Source organism: Panthera pardus, unplaced genomic scaffold (genome assembly GCF_024362965.1).
Source record: "Panthera pardus isolate Hobbes unplaced genomic scaffold, ASM2436296v1 HiC_scaffold_25, whole genome shotgun sequence".
Lineage (NCBI taxonomy): Eukaryota > Metazoa > Chordata > Mammalia > Carnivora > Felidae > Panthera > Panthera pardus.
The window spans coordinates 77009239-77028763 of NW_026526821.1; the positions used below are offsets into that span (position 1 = coordinate 77009239).

At 37.2% G+C, this 19525-nt stretch overlaps 1 long non-coding RNA gene across 1 annotated transcript in view; it reads right to left on the reverse strand.

Annotated features, from left to right (window-relative positions):
- The window catches only part of LOC109254469 (uncharacterized), a 220154-nt gene extending 201111 nt beyond the window's left edge, over positions 1–19043 (reverse strand). The window contains exons 1-4 of the long non-coding RNA XR_002074829.2: positions 18837–19043; positions 14493–14757; positions 12703–12796; positions 12024–12110 (exon numbers count right to left, since the gene is read on the reverse strand). This is a non-coding gene — a long non-coding RNA (uncharacterized LOC109254469). The remainder of the gene's footprint in view (positions 1–12023; positions 12111–12702; positions 12797–14492; positions 14758–18836) is intronic.
- Between the last annotated feature and the right edge of the window lie 482 nt (positions 19044–19525).

The following is a 19525-nucleotide window of genomic DNA, read 5'->3' on the forward strand; positions in this document are numbered from 1 at the left end:
ACTGGCTAGTTTGGGAAATATGATTTTCTTAAAAGAGGCTAATTCAGTGAAAACTATTTTCATTTAATTGACTGATTATTAACCAGGTCAATTTACTCAGTTGTCTGCATGTCAACTTCTAATGTTAAGAATTTATTTTCCCTCCTAAATACTCTGCAACTCAAAGTCTGAAATATCTATAAAGCTTGTAAAACAAAAATATTAAAATGGGCTAAGAGACTACAATATCCACTTTCATGATGATAGTATTAAGAAATGCTCCCCAGTGAAACTGGTGAAAACTATTTTTTTTATGAAAACCTTCAGAAATTGTCCCAAGGGGCAAATGGCATATAAAGAAACATCTATTCAAAAATATCTATGAAAATTGGGTAATAAAAGTGAAAGTGTGTGGTATTTGAACCATGATCACTCCCTCTCTCTTCCCCTCCAGCTCAGTGAGGTGGAGATTCCCCTCCAGACTGGTGCCACAGGGCTCCCTCTACCCCAGAACCCAGAAGGAGGGCTTTCTTCCTGGCAGGAGTAAGATGTCAGTATTTTTCATCCTGCCCCAAGTGTCTTGTTGCTGAGGTTAGGTCCCAGGTGAGTACAACTGAGAAGGAACTCCTTTCTTGTACCCAGCCTCCAATGAAGGGAGGCTCCACTGAGACCTGGATTACTCTTTCTCTGGCTCATGAGTTCATGTTTCTACACCAGGAGAGGCAAACTGAGAGACCCCCAGCCTTCTTCCCCCTCCTCCATGGAGTTCTTGGTTCCTAAAATGGAGGTGACCTTGAAGAGAAGAGATCCTTGTCACTTTCCTTCCCTCAGATCCCTGGTGCAGAGACTTTTGCCTGGGGAGAGAAGTAGGCCATTAAACAGATAGCTCTTCATCTCTTTCTAGGGAACTGTCTTCTTTTGCAAGCAAGAGTGAAGAAATTCAAGCCTAAAGGCACTCTTAGGAACAGGAGAGGTTGTGGTGAAAGACAAATGGAAGGAGACTGAAGATGTAGCTTAAACTGTAGGCCAACTAGTTTGTGGAAGAGAACAGGGAACAATACAGCTGGGAAGAGCCCTGCAAGGATCAGAACAAAAACCGACACTGACCTCAGAAACTAACCTTTCAAAGCAGCCAAAATCTGAATGGATTAGTTTGTAGAGCGATTTATACCCCAGGGCATTATCAAATGCAATAGAATAATCAGCTGGCAATTAGTGAAGTTTAACAATAAATGTGGTCAAGGCAAAAGAGGCAGAGTCCTACCAATGCCTCTGTCATTCTGGGCAGCTGTGAATACATCCAAACCTATACATCCCTGGAGAACAACATCAGAGGCTAAACACTGAAGTAAGGAGGAGAGGAGATGACATTAAAATAATCTAGTATGTTACTAAGCAAATAAATAAGTAAATAACAAGTAATAAGCCTGGGGTTGGATAGGAGTGGGGAGACAATACCAGAACAGGTATAACATGTTTTCCAAAATGCCCAGTTCCAAGAAAAAATTATGTGGCATGTGAAGAAATAGGAAAATATGACCCATATATAGGGAAAGAAAAATGAAGATAACTGAAACTACCTATGAGAGAGAACAAATGTTGAATTTATGAGAAAAGACTTTACAGTAGCCATTATAAACATACTCACAGGATTAAAGAAAGCCATAATTAAAAAAGTAAGGCAAGGTCGGAGAGTATGAATAAATATAATATATAAGAAAATATAATTTAAAAAAATAAAGAGAAATGACAGACTTCACTAGAGAGGATCAATACTGATTTGAACTGGAAGATAAAAGAATACGTGATCTCAAGATGGAGTGGTAGAGATTGTGCAAGCTGAAAAACTGAGAAAAAAAGAGTGACAAAAAATGGAAAGCATCTCAGAGAAATGTGGAATATCATTAAACACACCAATGTACACATAATGAGATTAACAAGGGAAAGGAGAAAGTAGTAGAAAAATTATTAGAAGACTAAAATTATCAGAAAGACTAAAAACTGGAGTGGCTATCCTGATGTCAGAAAAAAATAGACTGTAAAACAAACAAACAAACAAACAAACAAATTACCAGAAATAGAGACATTTTATAGTGATACAAGAGTCAATCCATCAAAAAGATATAACAACTATAGATACATATGCTAACTAATAACAGAGTACCGAAATACATGAAGCAAAACTTGACAGCAATAAAAAGAGAAAAGGCATTTCTACAACAATAGTTGAGACTATAACATCCCACTTTCACTAACGGAAAAGAAACAAATAGAAGATAAACTAGGAAATAGAAGGCTTGTACAACAGTATACACCAATTAGACTTAAAAGACAACTATAGAACATTAAACCTAACAACAGAATATATGGTCTTTCCAAATGCACACAGAGCATTCTCCAGGATAAACCATAAGCTAGACAATAACACAAACAAATCTCAATAAACTTAAAAGGACAGAAATAACACAAAGTATGTTCTTGAACCACAATGGAATAAAATTAGAAATCAATAGCAGGAAAAAATTTAGAAAACTCATGGAAATTAAACAACACTCTGCTAAATGACCAATGACATAAAGAAGAAATCAAAAGGGAAATTAGAAAATACTTTTAGATGAATGCAAATGAAGACACAATATGCCCAAACTTATGGGATGCAGCTAAAGGAGTGTTGAGAAAGAAATACATAGCAGTAAATACCTATATTAAGAGAGAAGAAATGTCTCTAATGAGTAATCTAACCTGCCCTCTTGAGACACTGAAAAAAAGGGCAAATTAAGTCTACAGAAAAGAGAAGGAAGGAAATAATAAAGATTAGAGCAGAAATTAATGAAATAGAGACTAGAAAATGTTGAGAAAACTGATGAAATCAAAGCTAGTGCTTTGTAAAGATCAAAATTTACAAACATTTACCTCAATTGCCAAGAACAAAAGAGAAAAGAATCAAATTATCAGAATTATAGATAAAAGAGAAGACATTATTACCGACCCTATAGAAATTAAAAAGGGTTATAAAAAACTACTATGAACAGTTGTATGCCAACAAATTACTTTAACTGGACTAATTCTTAACAAGATACAAACTACAAAACTGACTCAAGAAGATATAGACAATCTAATTAGATTTATAGCAAGCAGTAATAAAAAATGTACCAACAAAGAAAAGCTCAGGCCCAGATGGCTTCACCATTGCATTCTACCAAACACTTAATGAATAAATGCCAATTCTTCACAAACTTTTCCAAAAAGTAAAGAGGAGCGAATACTTCCCAACTCATTCTATGAGTTCAGTATCACCCTGATACAAAACCAAAATCATGACACACAAAAAAGAAAAATGCAAACCAGTATTTCCAATGAATGTGGATGCAAAGATCCTCAACAAAAACTAACAAAACAAATCCAGAAACATATAAAGAGAATTATAGACCAAAATAGAGAAATGGTTCTGGGACAACTGGGTACCCACATACAAAAGGATGAAGTTGAACCTTTTCCTCATACTATCTACAAAAATTAACTCAAAGTGGATCAAAGACCTAAATATAAGAGTTAAAACTATAACACTCTTAGAAAAAAAACATAGGGGTACATTTTCATGACCTTGGGTTTGGCAAAGAATTCTTAGATATGACACTAAACACCCAAGTAGTAAAAAAAAAAAAAAAAAAAAAAAAAAAGATAAACTGGACTTCATCAAAATAAAATAAATAAACTTTTGTGCAAAAGACACCATTAAAACAGTGACACCCCAAAGAATGAAAGAGAATATTTGCAAAGTATATATCTGATAAGGAACTTGTATCCAGAATTTATAAGGAACTCTCACAACTCAATAATAAAAAGACAAATAACCTAATTTTTAAAATGGGCAAAGGGTCTGAATAGATATTTCTCCAAGAAAGATTTACAAATGGTCAAAAAGCACATAGAAAGATGTTCAATAATATTAATTATCAGGGAAATACATATAGGATAGTAGAATTAAAACAACAAGAACTTGTATGGATATGGACAAATCAGAACCCTCCTAGACTGGTGGAAAATAAAATGGTGCAGCCACTTTGGAAGACTGCCTGATAGTTTCTGAAACCATCAAATAGAAGTTCTAAATGACCCAGAAATTCCATTCCTACATACGTACACAATAGAAATAAAAATATCCCATGTAGAAACTTATACATGACAGTTTATAGCAGTACTATTCATAACAGAAAATGTGTAAACAACCAAAACGTCCACCAGTGGATAAATGTATGAACAAATTTATATCTATGTGATGGAACATTACTGAACAATAAAAAGGAATGGAATACTGAAATGTTCTACGACATGGAAGAATCTTGAAAATATTTATACTGAGTGAAACAAGCCAGTCACACAAAAAAACCCACACATCATTCAATTCATCTGAAAGTCCTGAACAGGGAAATCTATAGAGATAAAAAGTATATTAGCAGTTTCTTAGTGATGGGGGATGAGGCAGAGGTAGTTAATAGATAAATGGTACAGGGTTTCTTTTGAAGGTGATAAGAATATTCTGAAACTGACTATGGTGATGGTTGCATATATTTTTTGCATATACTAAATAAAATCCATTGAATTACATGTACCATCATAAAAATGATAAATTTGATCCCATATAAATTGTAAATATCTGCATTACAAAAGGAACCAAATACAAAGTTAAAAGTAAACTGAATAGAAGATATTTTAAAAATTTAATAGAAATAAGAGTTTAGTATTGACAATCTATAAGTAACTTCTGCAAATTAATAAAAAAATGACAAATGAGCAGAGTTGAAGTGGCATTTTACAGAGAAGAACTATGAATGTAAGTCAAATGAAGAGAATTTCAGCTTCGACAGGTACTCATGAAATATAAATATTAAATAATGATACAATTCCATGCTCATTAACAAAAAGACAAGGTCTAAGACACCAATGTTGGCAATGAAGTGGAGAGACAGGAATTTCATTCAGTCTAGTGGGCCTACCAGCTGTCGTAGCCAATTTGGAAAGCCACTTGATCAATTGTCATACCCTATGTCCTAGTAATTTGACTCCCAGTTATACTCCCTAAAATAATTCAAGCATATGAACTGAAGGAAACACATATAAGAGTGTTCACTGTAGCACTGTTTCTTCTTGCAAAAATCTAGAAACAACATAAATGTCCATGAGCAGGAAATTGATGGTGTATTTACCCTGGGGCACTAGACAACAGATAATATGAGGAGTCAAGGGCATATATGATAATGGAAATAGATCTTACAAAACACGTTGAGTAAAATTAAGGCAGTTGCCAAATGATATATATTTAAATAAAAATTTAAACCTTTCAAAAGTAATAGTCCACAAATATCCGCACAAAAGTAAATATAAGTGCACAAGTAAAAGCACAGAAACACACGGGATTGATAAACATTGAATTAATAATAATCGTCATCTCACTGAGAGAGTCAGTGGAATGGAATTGGAAACGTGTTTACAGAAGGAAGGTTATTTATAAAAGTCTAAAGCAAATGTGTCATAATGTTAGGATTTAATGGAAAGGCAAAGCAAAAAGGTGTATAGGATGAGAATTATGTGCACAGGTTCTGAACCAGAATGCTTTGTTTCAGATTTGTCCTCTGCCACCTACAATCTGTGTGACTTTATGCAAAGTACTTAACAACTGCACGCTAAGTCAGAAAAACAGAATGATAATAATAGTACTGCATAATAGGGGTGTTTTGAGAATTTAATAAAAAATTCATAGATGAATGCTTGGCATGTAGTGTCTAACATTGTTACTTGTAAGCTGCATATTTAAGCCTCAATATTTATTTTTCTATTCTAGTTTCTCTGTTTGAAAAAGCACACAATAAAAATACTATTTTTTTTTAAATTATACCAGACTTTACATGGGAAGAGAAGGCAAAGAGGGGCTATCCACAGGGATACATTTGATATACGCTGATCAGTCCCTGCTTTATAACCCAGATATTTGAATTTCTAAGAAATGAAAAGTTAATTACAGGGTAAATATTCTAACAATTAAGGCAATGACTACACCAGATAGCCACTTACCGAGTTAAAAAGTATTTGTTAAGATGTCTCCTGCTTGTCGAGCTTTTCCTTACCAAGTAGGCAAGTTAAAAAAAAAAAAAAAAAAAAAAAAAGATCAAGCAATAGTCAACAGATTCCCTGACCTTACTGTCCATGAAGAAAATAACCAGAGAACAAGGGAAGGGATTGTATAAGTTCCCCGTATACTGGAGTAATGCAGTGATGAAAAAGGGCTGTTTGGCAGGAGTAATGAGGGAAGCTTGATAGGCTGGTTGGCTTGGTTTTTTGTTTGTCTGTTTGTTTTATGTGGAAATAGAATTTTATTTTTGAGGAAAGTGTAAGATTGTTACAAGTTGAGAAATCAGGAAAGCGTAGCACAAGAGGCAAGAATGAACATATCCTGAGAGGGGACTATCTGCTTGCTGAGAACAGAGGGTTTACTCCAGGGAGGGGTGCAGGAGAGACTATAGGCTTCGACAAGCACATTAATATCGATAAGCCATTAATATCAGAACTATACTTTATGACAATTAAAGGGGAATTCTTTAAGAGTGACTTCTGGTGAAGTTGATCCTGAGAACCCTTTTACTAGGAAGTAGTTTTGGTTTGAATCTTCAGAGGAACAAAAAACTACAAATTTCATACTCTTGTCAATAGAGATGAGAAGATATACCTTGAAGCTATAGACGAAGTAGAATACATTTGGAAGGATTTGCAACATGACAGTCTCCCCTCACATGCATAACTAAACAAATTTAGTTTTAAAAACAATGGCATACATTTTAGGAGAGGAAAAGCTAGTAGCTATAAAACCTCTCACCACATCTTTTCTGGAGCTCATGGAAAAAGCCCTACGGCGATCTTTACAACTACCCAACAAGCTCTTGAAAATTAGCTTTTTCTGTGATTTAATAACACCATTTACAGGAAACAAAATTTAACTTTTTTAATACCCACTAAGAGAATGAAGGCAAAGGGATAAAGCGGTAGCCAGTGAACAATTCATTATCTCTGTGAAAACAAACATGTAAATAATCCTTTATTTAATTTCATGGATGTGGAGTGGGTAGGGGAGAAAGTAAATCCTTTTCAGACATTATGCTGGTGGCTATAAACACCCTCTCACCCTACCCTGTGGTCCCAGTGACACGCTGGTGCTAAAGTGAAAATATTCTACCAATTCTAATAGACTGAAAATAAAAATAAACAGCTTAATTACATGGTGGGTGTTTTGGAATGGCTTTCTGAATTTTAAAGTGCTCATCATATGTCTCTATTATTTCCACACTCCACAAGACTTCCTTGCTTGAAGTACTCAATGAAGTGAGATCGATGCAACACATAGCCAGGAAACATCATGCTTCCAATTCTAGTATCTCTGTTCATTTAATCATTGAGGAGGGCAGTGAAATTATAAGCACTGTGGCAACCTTGCTGGCTCATATTTCTACTTGAATGTCATGCCTAGCTCAAAACTTCTATCCCAAATCAGGAGAGTAAGAAAAACTGGTTGAGAAATATTTGATTAGTCTTCTCTGGCTAACAGAGATGTGGATTTTTAGATATCAGGATATGTTGTAAATTTTCACAAGACAGAACCAAAATCTACCAAATTTGGTGGTATTGCCTTCAAAGGAAAGCCTATGTAAAAGCTTCGTGAAAGTACTGTATCATGTTACTAAAGACAAATCATTTGGAAAACTCCCTTTCCCTAAAAGTCAATTAGTAGACTATGTGATCCAATCAGTCAACTCCTTTTTTGAACGTTTTTGGTATTGACACTATGGACAAAGGAGAGAGAGGGAGGAAGAGAGGGAGGGAGGGGGAAGAGAGAGAGAGAGAGAGAGGGAGGAAGAGCAAATATAGAGACATAGAGATAGAGATAGAGATAGAGGAGGAAAAGGAAGTGAAAAAAGAGGAAGAGAAGGAAGGGAAGGTAAAGGAGAAAAGATAGAGCAAATGATAAAAGGCAAGAAAGGAATAAAAATGGAGGGAAGAAAGTAATGGAGGAAGGAAGAAGAAATGAAGTATAAAATTTTTATAACTAAAGAAACATGATTTTCAAAAGCTTTCTTTCAGGAGCTTATGGATATATTTGAATAAATTGATAACTGGAATTCCTCTTTGGCAACTGTCAATTTATTTCTCATCAAAGACAGATGATGCAGTTTTTACATTAGATGCAGTTTTATGTTTTATAATGACAAAAATGTGTGATCTACCGTATTCATTAATTTTACTTGTGAATTACATGCTTTCCCACCCACCCCCAAAAGTCCACCTAGGCTGGTCTTTTGAAAGGAGGCAATGTAAATATGTGGGAGAGATACAAAATGGAATTCTGGCCATGCGTGCTGAAAATAAAAACAGTGCGTCTACAGAGAGAGAAGAGCAAGGCTAATGCACAGAGACAAGGAGACATGTGCGTGAGGGAACCCTCTCTCCTGAATTTCTGACAATTCTCCATTTCCAGCTTCTTGAAGTCTCTTGAGTTCTAAGAGACACTGTTGTAGTTTTTGTTTTGTTTTATCTCAAGTGCAGAAGGTTTGATTAATCATATTTCTTAGTTCATGGCACTCTCTTCTATGTTGATGTGAGGCTTCTTATTTTTTGAAAGTGTGTGTGTGCGTGTAAGAGGAGGTGAAGTATGTATTCATCTTTATTCTCATTCTCTATTCCTTTTATCTTTACTCTCATAGCAACCACCCCAATATAATTAATATATATGATTAAAATTGAACTTAACATAGAAAGTGTATATGGTATTTTGTGTGCATGTATTTTTTTGATTACACGAGTGACATTGTGTTATAGCCTCAATTTTACTTATACTTTTCTTTCCTCCATGTTTTAGAGATCCATCCATGTTCCCATGTTTGTATCTGTCCACTTGTTTGTTTCCAATCATTGCATGGAATTGCATAGTGTGAATCTAATATTTTTCATATCTACCTCCTTAGTATATAACCAGTGTTCCATTTGCACAATCACACATAAATCTAGAGTAAACATCACAGAACATGTCCCATTCTGGAATTTCACTGTATTGCATCACTGGATCATAGGCATGTGAATACTCTCTGACAAAATACTGCTAGACGCCTCTCTGGGACATTATATAATAGTTTCACCACCATCAAGAGTACAAGAGGCCTTCTTATCTCCAGCTCCACTCATATTTGGCATTATCCAGCTCTAATTTTTGTCAATGTCATGGGTATTAAGGGATATTGCTTTCTTATTCTTTCAATGATCTAATTATTAATGAATCTGAACATCATATCCTTTAGTTACTACCATTCACTTTTACCCTTCTGAAAATTGTGTGTTCATATTTATTCCTTTTTTCTCTCACAATTGGGTGATCTCTTTTTTATTATTAATTCTAATAAGTCCTTTATATGGTCAAAACATTTGTTCCGTTTTATAGGATCTTCCTTATCTTTAGGTTATTACTTCACTCTGTGGTGTATTTTATTGAGCAGATATTTATAGTTTTGAAGTAACAACATTTAGTTGTTCTCCAGAACAACTTACAAGAAATATATTATTTCTCTGTGTAAACACTGTTTCAGAACACAGAAAAAAAGAGAAATCCAAACAACTCACTCATTGGATTAGAAAAATATTAATAATCAAATATTATCATTCTAAAAATATACTCTACTTTTACACATAGATGAGAAATTAAAAAACACTAATAAATTTAATACTCATAAATTGCTAACTTTTTCTAATAGTGGATTAAAAATAAGCAGTTTATTTATTTTTTTAAAGTTTATTTGAGAGAGAGAGACAGAGACAGAGACAGAGACAGACAGAGGAAGAGAGAGTTAGCACAAGAGGGAGAGGGGCAGAAAGAGAGGGAGAAAGAATCTGAAACAGGCTCCATACCCTGAGCACAGAGCCCACAGTGGGACTCAAACTCATGAACCATGAGATCATGACCTGAGCCAAAGTCAGATGCTTAACCGACAGAACCACCCAGGCACCCCCTACTTCCCCCAATATAAATGTTTTTTTTTTTCTAAAGACAAATGGTGTGTTAAAATAATTCAAGGATAGTTCAATGTCAGATCATCTCTAATTCAATTAAACCTATCAAAGGAGAACTATCACAGGATTTTAAATAACAACAATCAACAGAAACACATATTCAAAGGAAAAGATATAAATAAAAGATATTTAAGATTAGGAAAAATAAATGTAGTTCCATTATTTATTGTATGATATAATACTGTGGGTCGTTAGCAACTCCATAAGCAATGAAAGAACTATGAGGTGTTAGGTAAACAGATCTCTTTCAGGACAGACTGAGAGATGAGCATTTCTATCTTCTCTGATGAGTCCTGGTGGGGATAGTTGGTCAGGAACTGTTTCTTTATTTGGGTTGCTAAGTTTTATGTATCATTGCCAAAAGAGACAAAGTTTTCTTTTTCTTTTCTGCAGGCTCCAGAATAGCATCTGACTTTTTATTTGGGAGTAATAAGTCAAGTTTCTTAGGAAATGATTTCAATTTTAAGGCAACAATTTCCATACACAGCAAATTATGGACTGTGGAGCTGAAAGGGGCTCTTGAGTTGACCACTCTGGACAGTTACGGAGGTGGGGAAGAACTGCATGCTTGGTTTGGAGGTCCTAAACGCAGAGCCTATGCAATCACTCAGTGTTTTTAACTGATGAGGTACAGTTGTTTGCTCCTATATTGCCTTGGAAATCTCCAGTGGCAAATAGTTTATGTATTCCAACTTACACAAGTGGCTATTTTATTGTAAAACTCCAGGTACACATACTTTTCTTCCACGTTCAATGAAAGTTCCCTTCCTTCTTTACGTCACTTATTCATGGATTCAAAAATTTTCTGTCAGCAACAGTATATTTATTGCCCACTTAAAGCCATTGTTTCATATTCCGATTTAGAGTACAGCAAAAATGAAGCTCTTTTGGTATCTTGTAGAACTTAAAATACTGGCATGATTCGGGATTTCAATTCTTTCAACCATGACTTGGTTTTCAGACTTTCTCTACCCTGTTTTCCGCCCCCCTCTGGATTAAGTGTCCCCATTAAAATATGGCACCCAGAACTGAACAAAATATGCCGGATGTGGTTTGAGCTACAGTGTAGGAAAACGATTACTGGTTGTAATTTAGAAAAAGGGCTTCTACTAATGCAACTTACGAATGGGACCTTTTAAAGGCATCTGCCTCAGACTGATGGGTCTTATTAAAGTTGTGGTCAGCTAAATCCTGCGGATCTTTTTCACATGAATTGCTGCCAAACCAAGTTTCTCCATCCTGTACTTATACAATTAATATTTGAACTTTTATACAGGACATTGCATTTATTGCTATTAAATTTCATCTTATTGGAATTTGCTCAGAATTCCAGCCTGTCAGAACATTTTTGAACGTTGATTGTTCTATTTATTATCCTTTCCAACTTTGTGCTTTCAGATTTCATAAATTTCCTTTCCATTTGTCATCAAAATCATTGGTAAACAGGCCTAATGAGGCTGGGCCAGACAGAATGAGTGGTCATCCACTAGGTAATGGAGACTAAAATAAATTATCTGGGGCCGATTATTGAATTCTGTTAACCCAACTTTTACTCTGCTTGAATTTCATTATGTACATTAATTTTAGAGGAAATACCATTGAATATTTTATTTAAATCAATCTATTTATGCAGGTTTATTATGACTGGACAGTTTTATACTATTATTTGGGGGAAAAAGAAGTCCATTCATTCATTAGTGCCTACTACGTGCCAGGCAACATTGTATGCTAGAGAAGTACTCTACACTATTATAAGAAATTTGAATTTTAATTGTGATAACAAACCACTAGAAAGTTTATTAGGCATAGTCAAATGATCTGAATTCAGGTTTAAAAGATCGTTTGGGTATTATGTATAGAATAGACTATAGAAGGGCAATAATGTGAGCAGAGAGACCAGTAATGGAATTAGGGAGATTAATTCAAGAAACACTTACCTCTGTGACAGATGGTCTACATTCTAAGCTCCACTGATAACAAAAGTTTGGGAGAGACATGGCAGCCCCACACAGGGATTCCCTTATCTATGAAATAAAGGAGGAAGATGCTTTGTGGAATAAACTCTACAACACTTACCAGCTATAATATCCCACATATTTGCTGTGTGATCATCACGAGTTGATTTGTTCACTGTCAAACCCAGAATTTCATGGCTCTATGACAATGTCACCTTTTCTCAGTTTCTGAGATCCATAATCCTCCTTTGTTTCAAATTGAGACTTCCTTTGTTGTGTGTGATGCTTCAAAAGTTGTGAGGGTTGGATCTTTGAAAGAACATCTATTGATTCTGTCTGTGGGCCTGTAATATGGAACTTACTTCTAGTAGCTCTGTTCCTTTTCACTAATCCCTCATTTGGATGACAATCTTCATTTTACATCATTTAAGTGTTTTCTCTCTGAAGACCTTCTTCCTTGTTTGGAAGGCCAGAGCAAATTAAGAGCTGAATTAAGAGCTGCCTTCTTGCTATTGACTGTATAGTTGGATGCTGTTACATGTTTATGCCGTTATAGATGCATTTGCTGCTGCTATCGCTTTGGAGTTACACAGGGCACACACCAAATGGATACATTTCAACAAGAAGCAGTTAAAGAGGCCTTCTTGCTATAAAGACCTACCACGGACCAGGAGTAGTCGCTCCATGTTCAGGAAGAAGTTCATCTTCTGCTGGGTTGTATCATCATCACCTGCATCAGCAGTAACATATTGTCCCTGAAATACATTAAATGTGGAGTGTATGTCTGGTACTGAGCTAAAAGATTTATGTGCATTATCTCATTTTATAGGGCAATTTATTCAGACATCCACTCATTCATTTGATTACTATTTATGGTACACCTCCGATGTACCAGATATTGAGCAAGCAGTAGGATGTGGGAGTAATCCAAGCCGTCGATTTCCTGCTTCAGGTTATGCGTAGCCTACAGGGAAAGGATAAGCACTAAACAGGTGATCATAACGAAGTAGATATTGTTTTTTTGGAAAAACACAAGGTTTGTGGGTGCTCATAAGAGATGGGCCTACTAGATAACTCCAGCTTTTGCTATTTTCTGAATATACCAACCAGTCTTCTGCTTGAGGATTATTGATTTCCTGCTCCCATTATCTAAGACTCTCTTCTAGAAATCCATATGGCTTACTCCCACATTTTATCCCTTCATGTTACAACTTATTATATTGGTGGAGCCTTTTCCTGCCACACGGTTTAATGATGCAACTTTTTTCCTCAGGACTTTCTATCCCTTTGCCCACCTGATTTTTCTTCACAGAACTCATCAACACCTGAAAGTATATGTATGTCTCCCTTCAACCTACTCCTCTAATAAGTAACTTGCACGAGACCAGAGACTTTGTTTTATTCATCGCCACTTCCGGAGTGTAAGAGTAATAATTGGCACATACTAGGTTCTTGCTCAAAAAATATCAGTTAAAAGGTTAATTGAATGAATAAATGAATGGATGAGTATTATATGAGAGCCTGGGAAAAAAGCTTCAAATTCGTCAAGCTGTGCTGCAGATCAGGGCCTTGTGTTTTTCCTGACACTGAGCAAAAGGGAGACAAGTGTCTCCAGCTTAGAGAATGGTCATTTCACATTTGTGTTGGAGGACAGTCGTGTAAATCTAAAATTCCTGCACAGAGAGAAGAAGTAATCTTGAGCAATTTTGTAAAACAGACAACTTAGAGGTACAGTATTTGTTACAGACAAGTGTTAAGTTGATGAATGAATGTATACATTTATGAGTGAATGAGTGCATGTCTTGGTTTGTTTCCTTATATAAGATGATGTGCAATGTTTCCATTTCCCTGTGTCCTGTGAACCTCTTACTCCTTCTTGGCTCAGTCAGTTCCTCTTCTCTTTTTCCTAGCTCTCTTTCTACATATATCTGGCCCAGATTCTGTCCTCCAGTGTTAACAGTAGAGGACTATAAAAAGAAGGCAAGATCCAAAGTCAAACAGCAACAAGGGTCACAGGAACACAAAGAAAATGAGCTGAATGAGAAGCAGTATGTGGCCTTCAAGAAGCAGCACTGGGGGCAGGGGAAGGAGCCAAACACAGTCTCTTTTCCTAGGCACAAGCTGGCTAGAAAGCTAACCAACCTGATGGGGAGACATTACCTCTAGAGGTGGAAAGGGCAGAGGCAGGAGGGATACAATTGATGAGAAAAAGCAGGTCCTCAAGTGGGAAGGCACACCTGGCTTTAGGAAATCAGGAGACACAGAGATCAACAGGGTCATAGCAAAGTTTGCAGGGACACTGTAGACCATCAAGGATGACCCAGCAACCAGGAGGAGGAAAAGGCAAAGGGCTGGAGCTTGGGGTCAGAGGCGGTTTGGGGAATTGAGAGCATCCCAGAAGAAACAGCAGAACCTGTGTGAGACCACAGTCATCCCTCCAAGAGAAAATACCTTGTTTTTTCCCTTTGCATAACAAGAGTCTCTGCACATCATTCCCTTTCCACGGGAGGTAAGGTGAGGAACACTGGCAGCAGGACTCTTCTTAGGCATCACCAAACAACAGACTAAAAAATATTCAGTCATATGTGGGCCTCGTGCAATAAAAAATAAAGTCTTTTGTTGTTGTTGTCAATTTTTTTTTTTCAGCAGTCTCCCTGGATTTCAGCTCTTCCAGTATTTATATGTGGACAGGGCCTCAACTTGCAGCTTCACTCACCTAAGACAGAAGCAAAGGAATGGTGGGAAATTATGTGGAAAGATTGTTTTTAAATGTAAATTTACAAATGGGTCTGTCTGGAGAGTCAGCGGAGTTAAGATGTCTTGGCAGGTAAATATCAACATGAGGCCTTCTAAGTCCATTTCTCATTTCTTCCTTTAAGAAATAAGAGATCATGTTCAGTGAATCACCAGATGGAGAATTTGTTCAGGCAAAATGGCTTTGCAAGTTCCCTTGTAAATCGCCTCTGGCTTCTAAAAAACAGTAGCAAATGTGCCGAAGACTGAATTAGCTAGAACAGAAGTTTCACTTTTTCACTACAAGAATTATCTGGGCCTGAGCAAAAACCTGGACTCCCAGAGTTGGAACGGATGTGAAAAGACTCTGTCAACCAGGCCTCTGGTGTTAGTCAGGGAGGCTTACAAAACAAATGAAATTTAGAGCAGTGTGAGGTCCCCTTCAGACTTGAGAGAAATCCATTCCCTCCATAACCTTGAATCTAAAGGAGTTTGCTACCCATAGGATGTGGATGCTGAGGGAGCGACATTGATCTCTACATGATACATGTTGCGAAACACTTGTAGAGGCTCCCAAATGGCCTGGGGGTATTGGAAGAAGACAGCCATTTAAAAGTCAACAGCAAGAGATGAGATTCTTCTGGAAAGCCCAAGGTTGGGACTTTCTTGCTTTCCACACCTTTCAAACCTTTCCAAAGATAAGATTTGATCAAAGAGCTTTCAACTGAATTGAGCAAAGGATACTGTCTACACTGAGAGATCCACTGGGACTGCAAGTGACCCTTGACCCTCCGACCACTGTGTTAGCTTCCAGGCCTGCAGCTTGAGTACAGTAAGCATTCTGAAGTGACTCTAGGAAAGGAATGCCTTTCTAGAAGCATTGTCTTAGAGGCACCCACCCCTCTAGGATTCCACAGGGCTTTCCTCTCACAAGACTCCACAAATGGGGGTTCAGCTGAGTGAGACTCTGCTGAAGAAAAGCCTTCCATCTTCACTCCTCCTGAAGTGGAAAGGGGAACTGATAAAGTCAAGGGACAGGGTGGGAAAAATAGCAGGTGGCTATTTCAATAGTTTGGGTTAAAATCAGGGCATTGAATCAAAATCATAGAGCCACCGACCCAAAATTTACTGAGCTTTACATGTGTTTCTTTTCTTGAAACTAAAGCTTGCACTTGGGGGAAAAAAGCCTGCGGGGATTATGGACTGTGTGCAATTTAAATTCTTTTGCATTTAGTGACTTTTTCTGGTTAGGGAAGGATTCAGGTATTTGGATAATTTCATAAACCATTGACTTTTTAAAGAGGAATATGAAGAAACATATGCCAATTGAGTTAGAAGCTGGGCATAGCTGTGAGCTAGATATTAGTCCTTTTTACCAAAATGTGGTTTATGAGGCTTTTAATAGAGATTAAATTGGTGGAAACCAGGTTTTACCTTATTATGGATTTGATAGTTTCTACATTTATCTCCCCAACGTAATACTGAACTGTTGGACCCAATGCAGAGTCTTTAACTCTGCTTAGATCACCTAGTTCCATTTTACAAATAAGAAATGACAAATTTCTATATAAAATCAAGACAATTCATCAATGATTAGCTATTTATCTCTATACACACCTGTCCTGCTGTCTCTGTTTCTGTTAATGGCCCTAAGAACCTCAGTAGGTAACTTTGATGTCTATACCCATTCCTATTCTGGGATGTTCTTCACCTGCCAAAGTCCTACCCATTCATTGAATATTACTGAATTACTATCACTGCTAAAAACTTTTTATAGATGGTGATACATACTGTGAAGGAAAACAAAGCAGACTAAGGGGAAGCAGCATGCCAGGTTTGGAGGGATGCAAATTTTGGAAGGGTAGTCAGGAAGACCTGTCGGGGAAGGTGAGAAGAATGAAAATTTTAAAAAGCCAAGTGGGCAGAAGCTGGTGCATTCATGAATACCAAGGGGCTTGGTGGCTAGAGGGAAGTGGAGGGTGACAAGGGCAGAGAGGCAGGCAGTGGCTACACATGCAGGGCTGGATTTTATTCGAAGTGTGAGAGCAGTGGATGGTTGTGAAAATGACAGTGATGAGGCTGACAAAGTACCTCTCCTCATGGAGCATAAGCTCCAGAGGGAAAAGAAAAAAGATGAATGAGGACACCAGATGTGAGCTGGTTTATGCTTTAAAAGATGGCACCAAACTGACATTTACAAAGTCATGAATTCATGGGGCTCCAAACTGAGTTTAGCCCAATCCGTATTGGGACATTTTCCACCTTGAACTATCATCTACTTGAGGGGAGTATGTCGGCTTTTCATCGCTCTGCTACATCGATTTAATGCTCAGGATGGTATACATATTGTCTAACCTACCTTTGGATAGAAAATAAGATTTGATGTTTTAAAGGCCCTCATTAAGTCATATGAAACTGATTCTAAAACTGGTTCCTTTCCCAAAAGAAATGCTTTCTATGTATGTTTGCTTTTCAATACTGGTTCTTAAGATTGATGAAGGTATGTCTTAGGTTATCAAATGAGAAATCATTATGATATCCTATCTAAAATACTAGGAGTGTGTGTGTGTGTGCGCGTGTACATGCATGCACACGAGTGCACGCTTGTGCGTATGCAAAAGCACTCATTCACCGTCTGCCTTCATCCATGTGAATTCTATGTGAATGAATTAATGAAGAAGGGTCTGAGAAGAAATGAGCTGAGGCTGCTGTTTCTGAACTTCATTGTGTTTCGTCCTCTCTCTCTCTCAGTTCACTTAATATCATTAAGGCAGAGGTTTGGATGAAGTAGCCCCTCCTTCCTCTGTCTCATGTGTCATGAGCTCCCCATTGGTGACCATGGAAGATAGCGGCCTCTTATTCTCCCACACTGGATCTGTCAAACCACTTACAGAAGAAAGGATGGCACTAGCCTACTGGTTAATTTCTTAATTTTTTTTTAATGTTTATTTATTTTTGAGACAGAGGTAGACAAAGGACAAGCAGGAGAGGCACAGAAAGAGAGGGAGACACAGAATCTGAAGCAGGCTCCAGACTCTGAGCTGTCAGCATAGAGCCCAATACAGGGCTTGAACCCACAAACCCTGAGATCATGACCTGAACAGAAGTCAGATGCTTAACTGACTAAGCCCACCAGGCGCCCACCCCCCTACTGTTTAATTTCTAATATCAGTCTGGAACCTTGCACATTCATTGACTCTGTTTCCTTCTATCCAGATAAAGAGGTAAAAATCGGTGCCTGGTGCAATACAAGAAGATTTGCATTCCCATTACTCTCTAAACCACAGAGAAGGAACTGGGTCAGACTACTTGGCCTGAAGCTGCTACTTCTGTATAAAAGCTTCAAAGGACTACCCTGAACGCTCATGGTTTCCCACAGGCCTTACGGCAGAGATGTTTACAGAGAGAAAATGGCAGGACCCTGATACAGGGGTGGGGGCATGGAGCTAGGGAGGAGGGGCCAAGGGTATAAAGGAACCAATCTTTTTACCTATGGCCTTTTTTTCCAGGTATAGGTCCATTACTTTCTTTCCATTCATTTAAACTGCTATTCAGCTGGAGGAACCAAAGAACCAAAAGACTTCTTTAAACAAAGGAACCCAGAGGGGTAGAGCCTGGAAATGTTGTTATAAAGGCCATCATTCAAAGGAGAAGTGACGAGGAGTAATAGAAATGCCAGCACCTTGCTTCAGTTTGAAAATGCATATGCAGCTTTCTAAAAATTTATTTTTGGGGGGTGTTGGAAGGGGAAGTTGAATGAGGAAGAGGAGGAAGGCAACTACCCACTTTATTCAAAGCTCAGGGATTAGAGGCGCCAACCAATGCCAATTCTGTTCAGTTCACCTGAATGAGAGCTAAATAATAAAATCACATTATACAATGCAGAAGTCAACTCAAAGCAATGAATACAGAACAAAGGTACTTTGGAATATGCCATCCTAATATTCCTGTCTGCACAGTTTAGTGTTCTTAAATGTGTTTTATGTTTAATGAAAGAAACAATGGCTTTCAGTGGAGGGAAAAAATAGATCTTTAAAGATAATCAAGGCCTTAACTACCTACCTTAGGTAGCTGAGAAAAAGCTACTGTACTCTTTATTTTTTAACACTCCAGATATGTAATTTAATGCAGGTCTAATGACAGTCTCAAACATGGGGCTTTAATCGAAATTGTTCAAGCTCAGTACTGTGACAGGAACTCACAAGCCCCCAACAGTGCTGTCCATTTTCTCAGGTTCTGTAAGAAAAAAGGAAAGAAGAAAAAAACCTCTTGAACTTATGTTGCTATTGATGTGTAATATACAATAAAAAAACAGTTAAATTTCAATTACCCACAGGTAATTATAATTTTATTGTTTGACTGTACTACAGGGATTTTTGTAATTCCCAAGACTAATAATTTTCTATAATTTTACAGGTTGTCAAATAAACTATTAAAGATTATCTTTGAAAAGGCGTCTGCAATTGTAAGGACATATCATACTGTTCATGTACTGTATTAGTAATTAGAGATCCCTGGATAGTGAAATATCTGTGCTGGGAGCTCACCACCGGGTAGCACATTTCCTCACAGCCGCCTCTAATCTCCCACCAAAGCTTTCAAACTTCTCAGGTATTCTCTTCACTGCTGTAGGACGCATGTTCAAATTTTATTAATATTCCCCCCAGCAATTCCAAACAGTTTGTCAAGATAAATCTCTACCCTACCGCCTGGTGGGAAGAAGTTAAAATCAGAAAGATGGGCCCAACCTA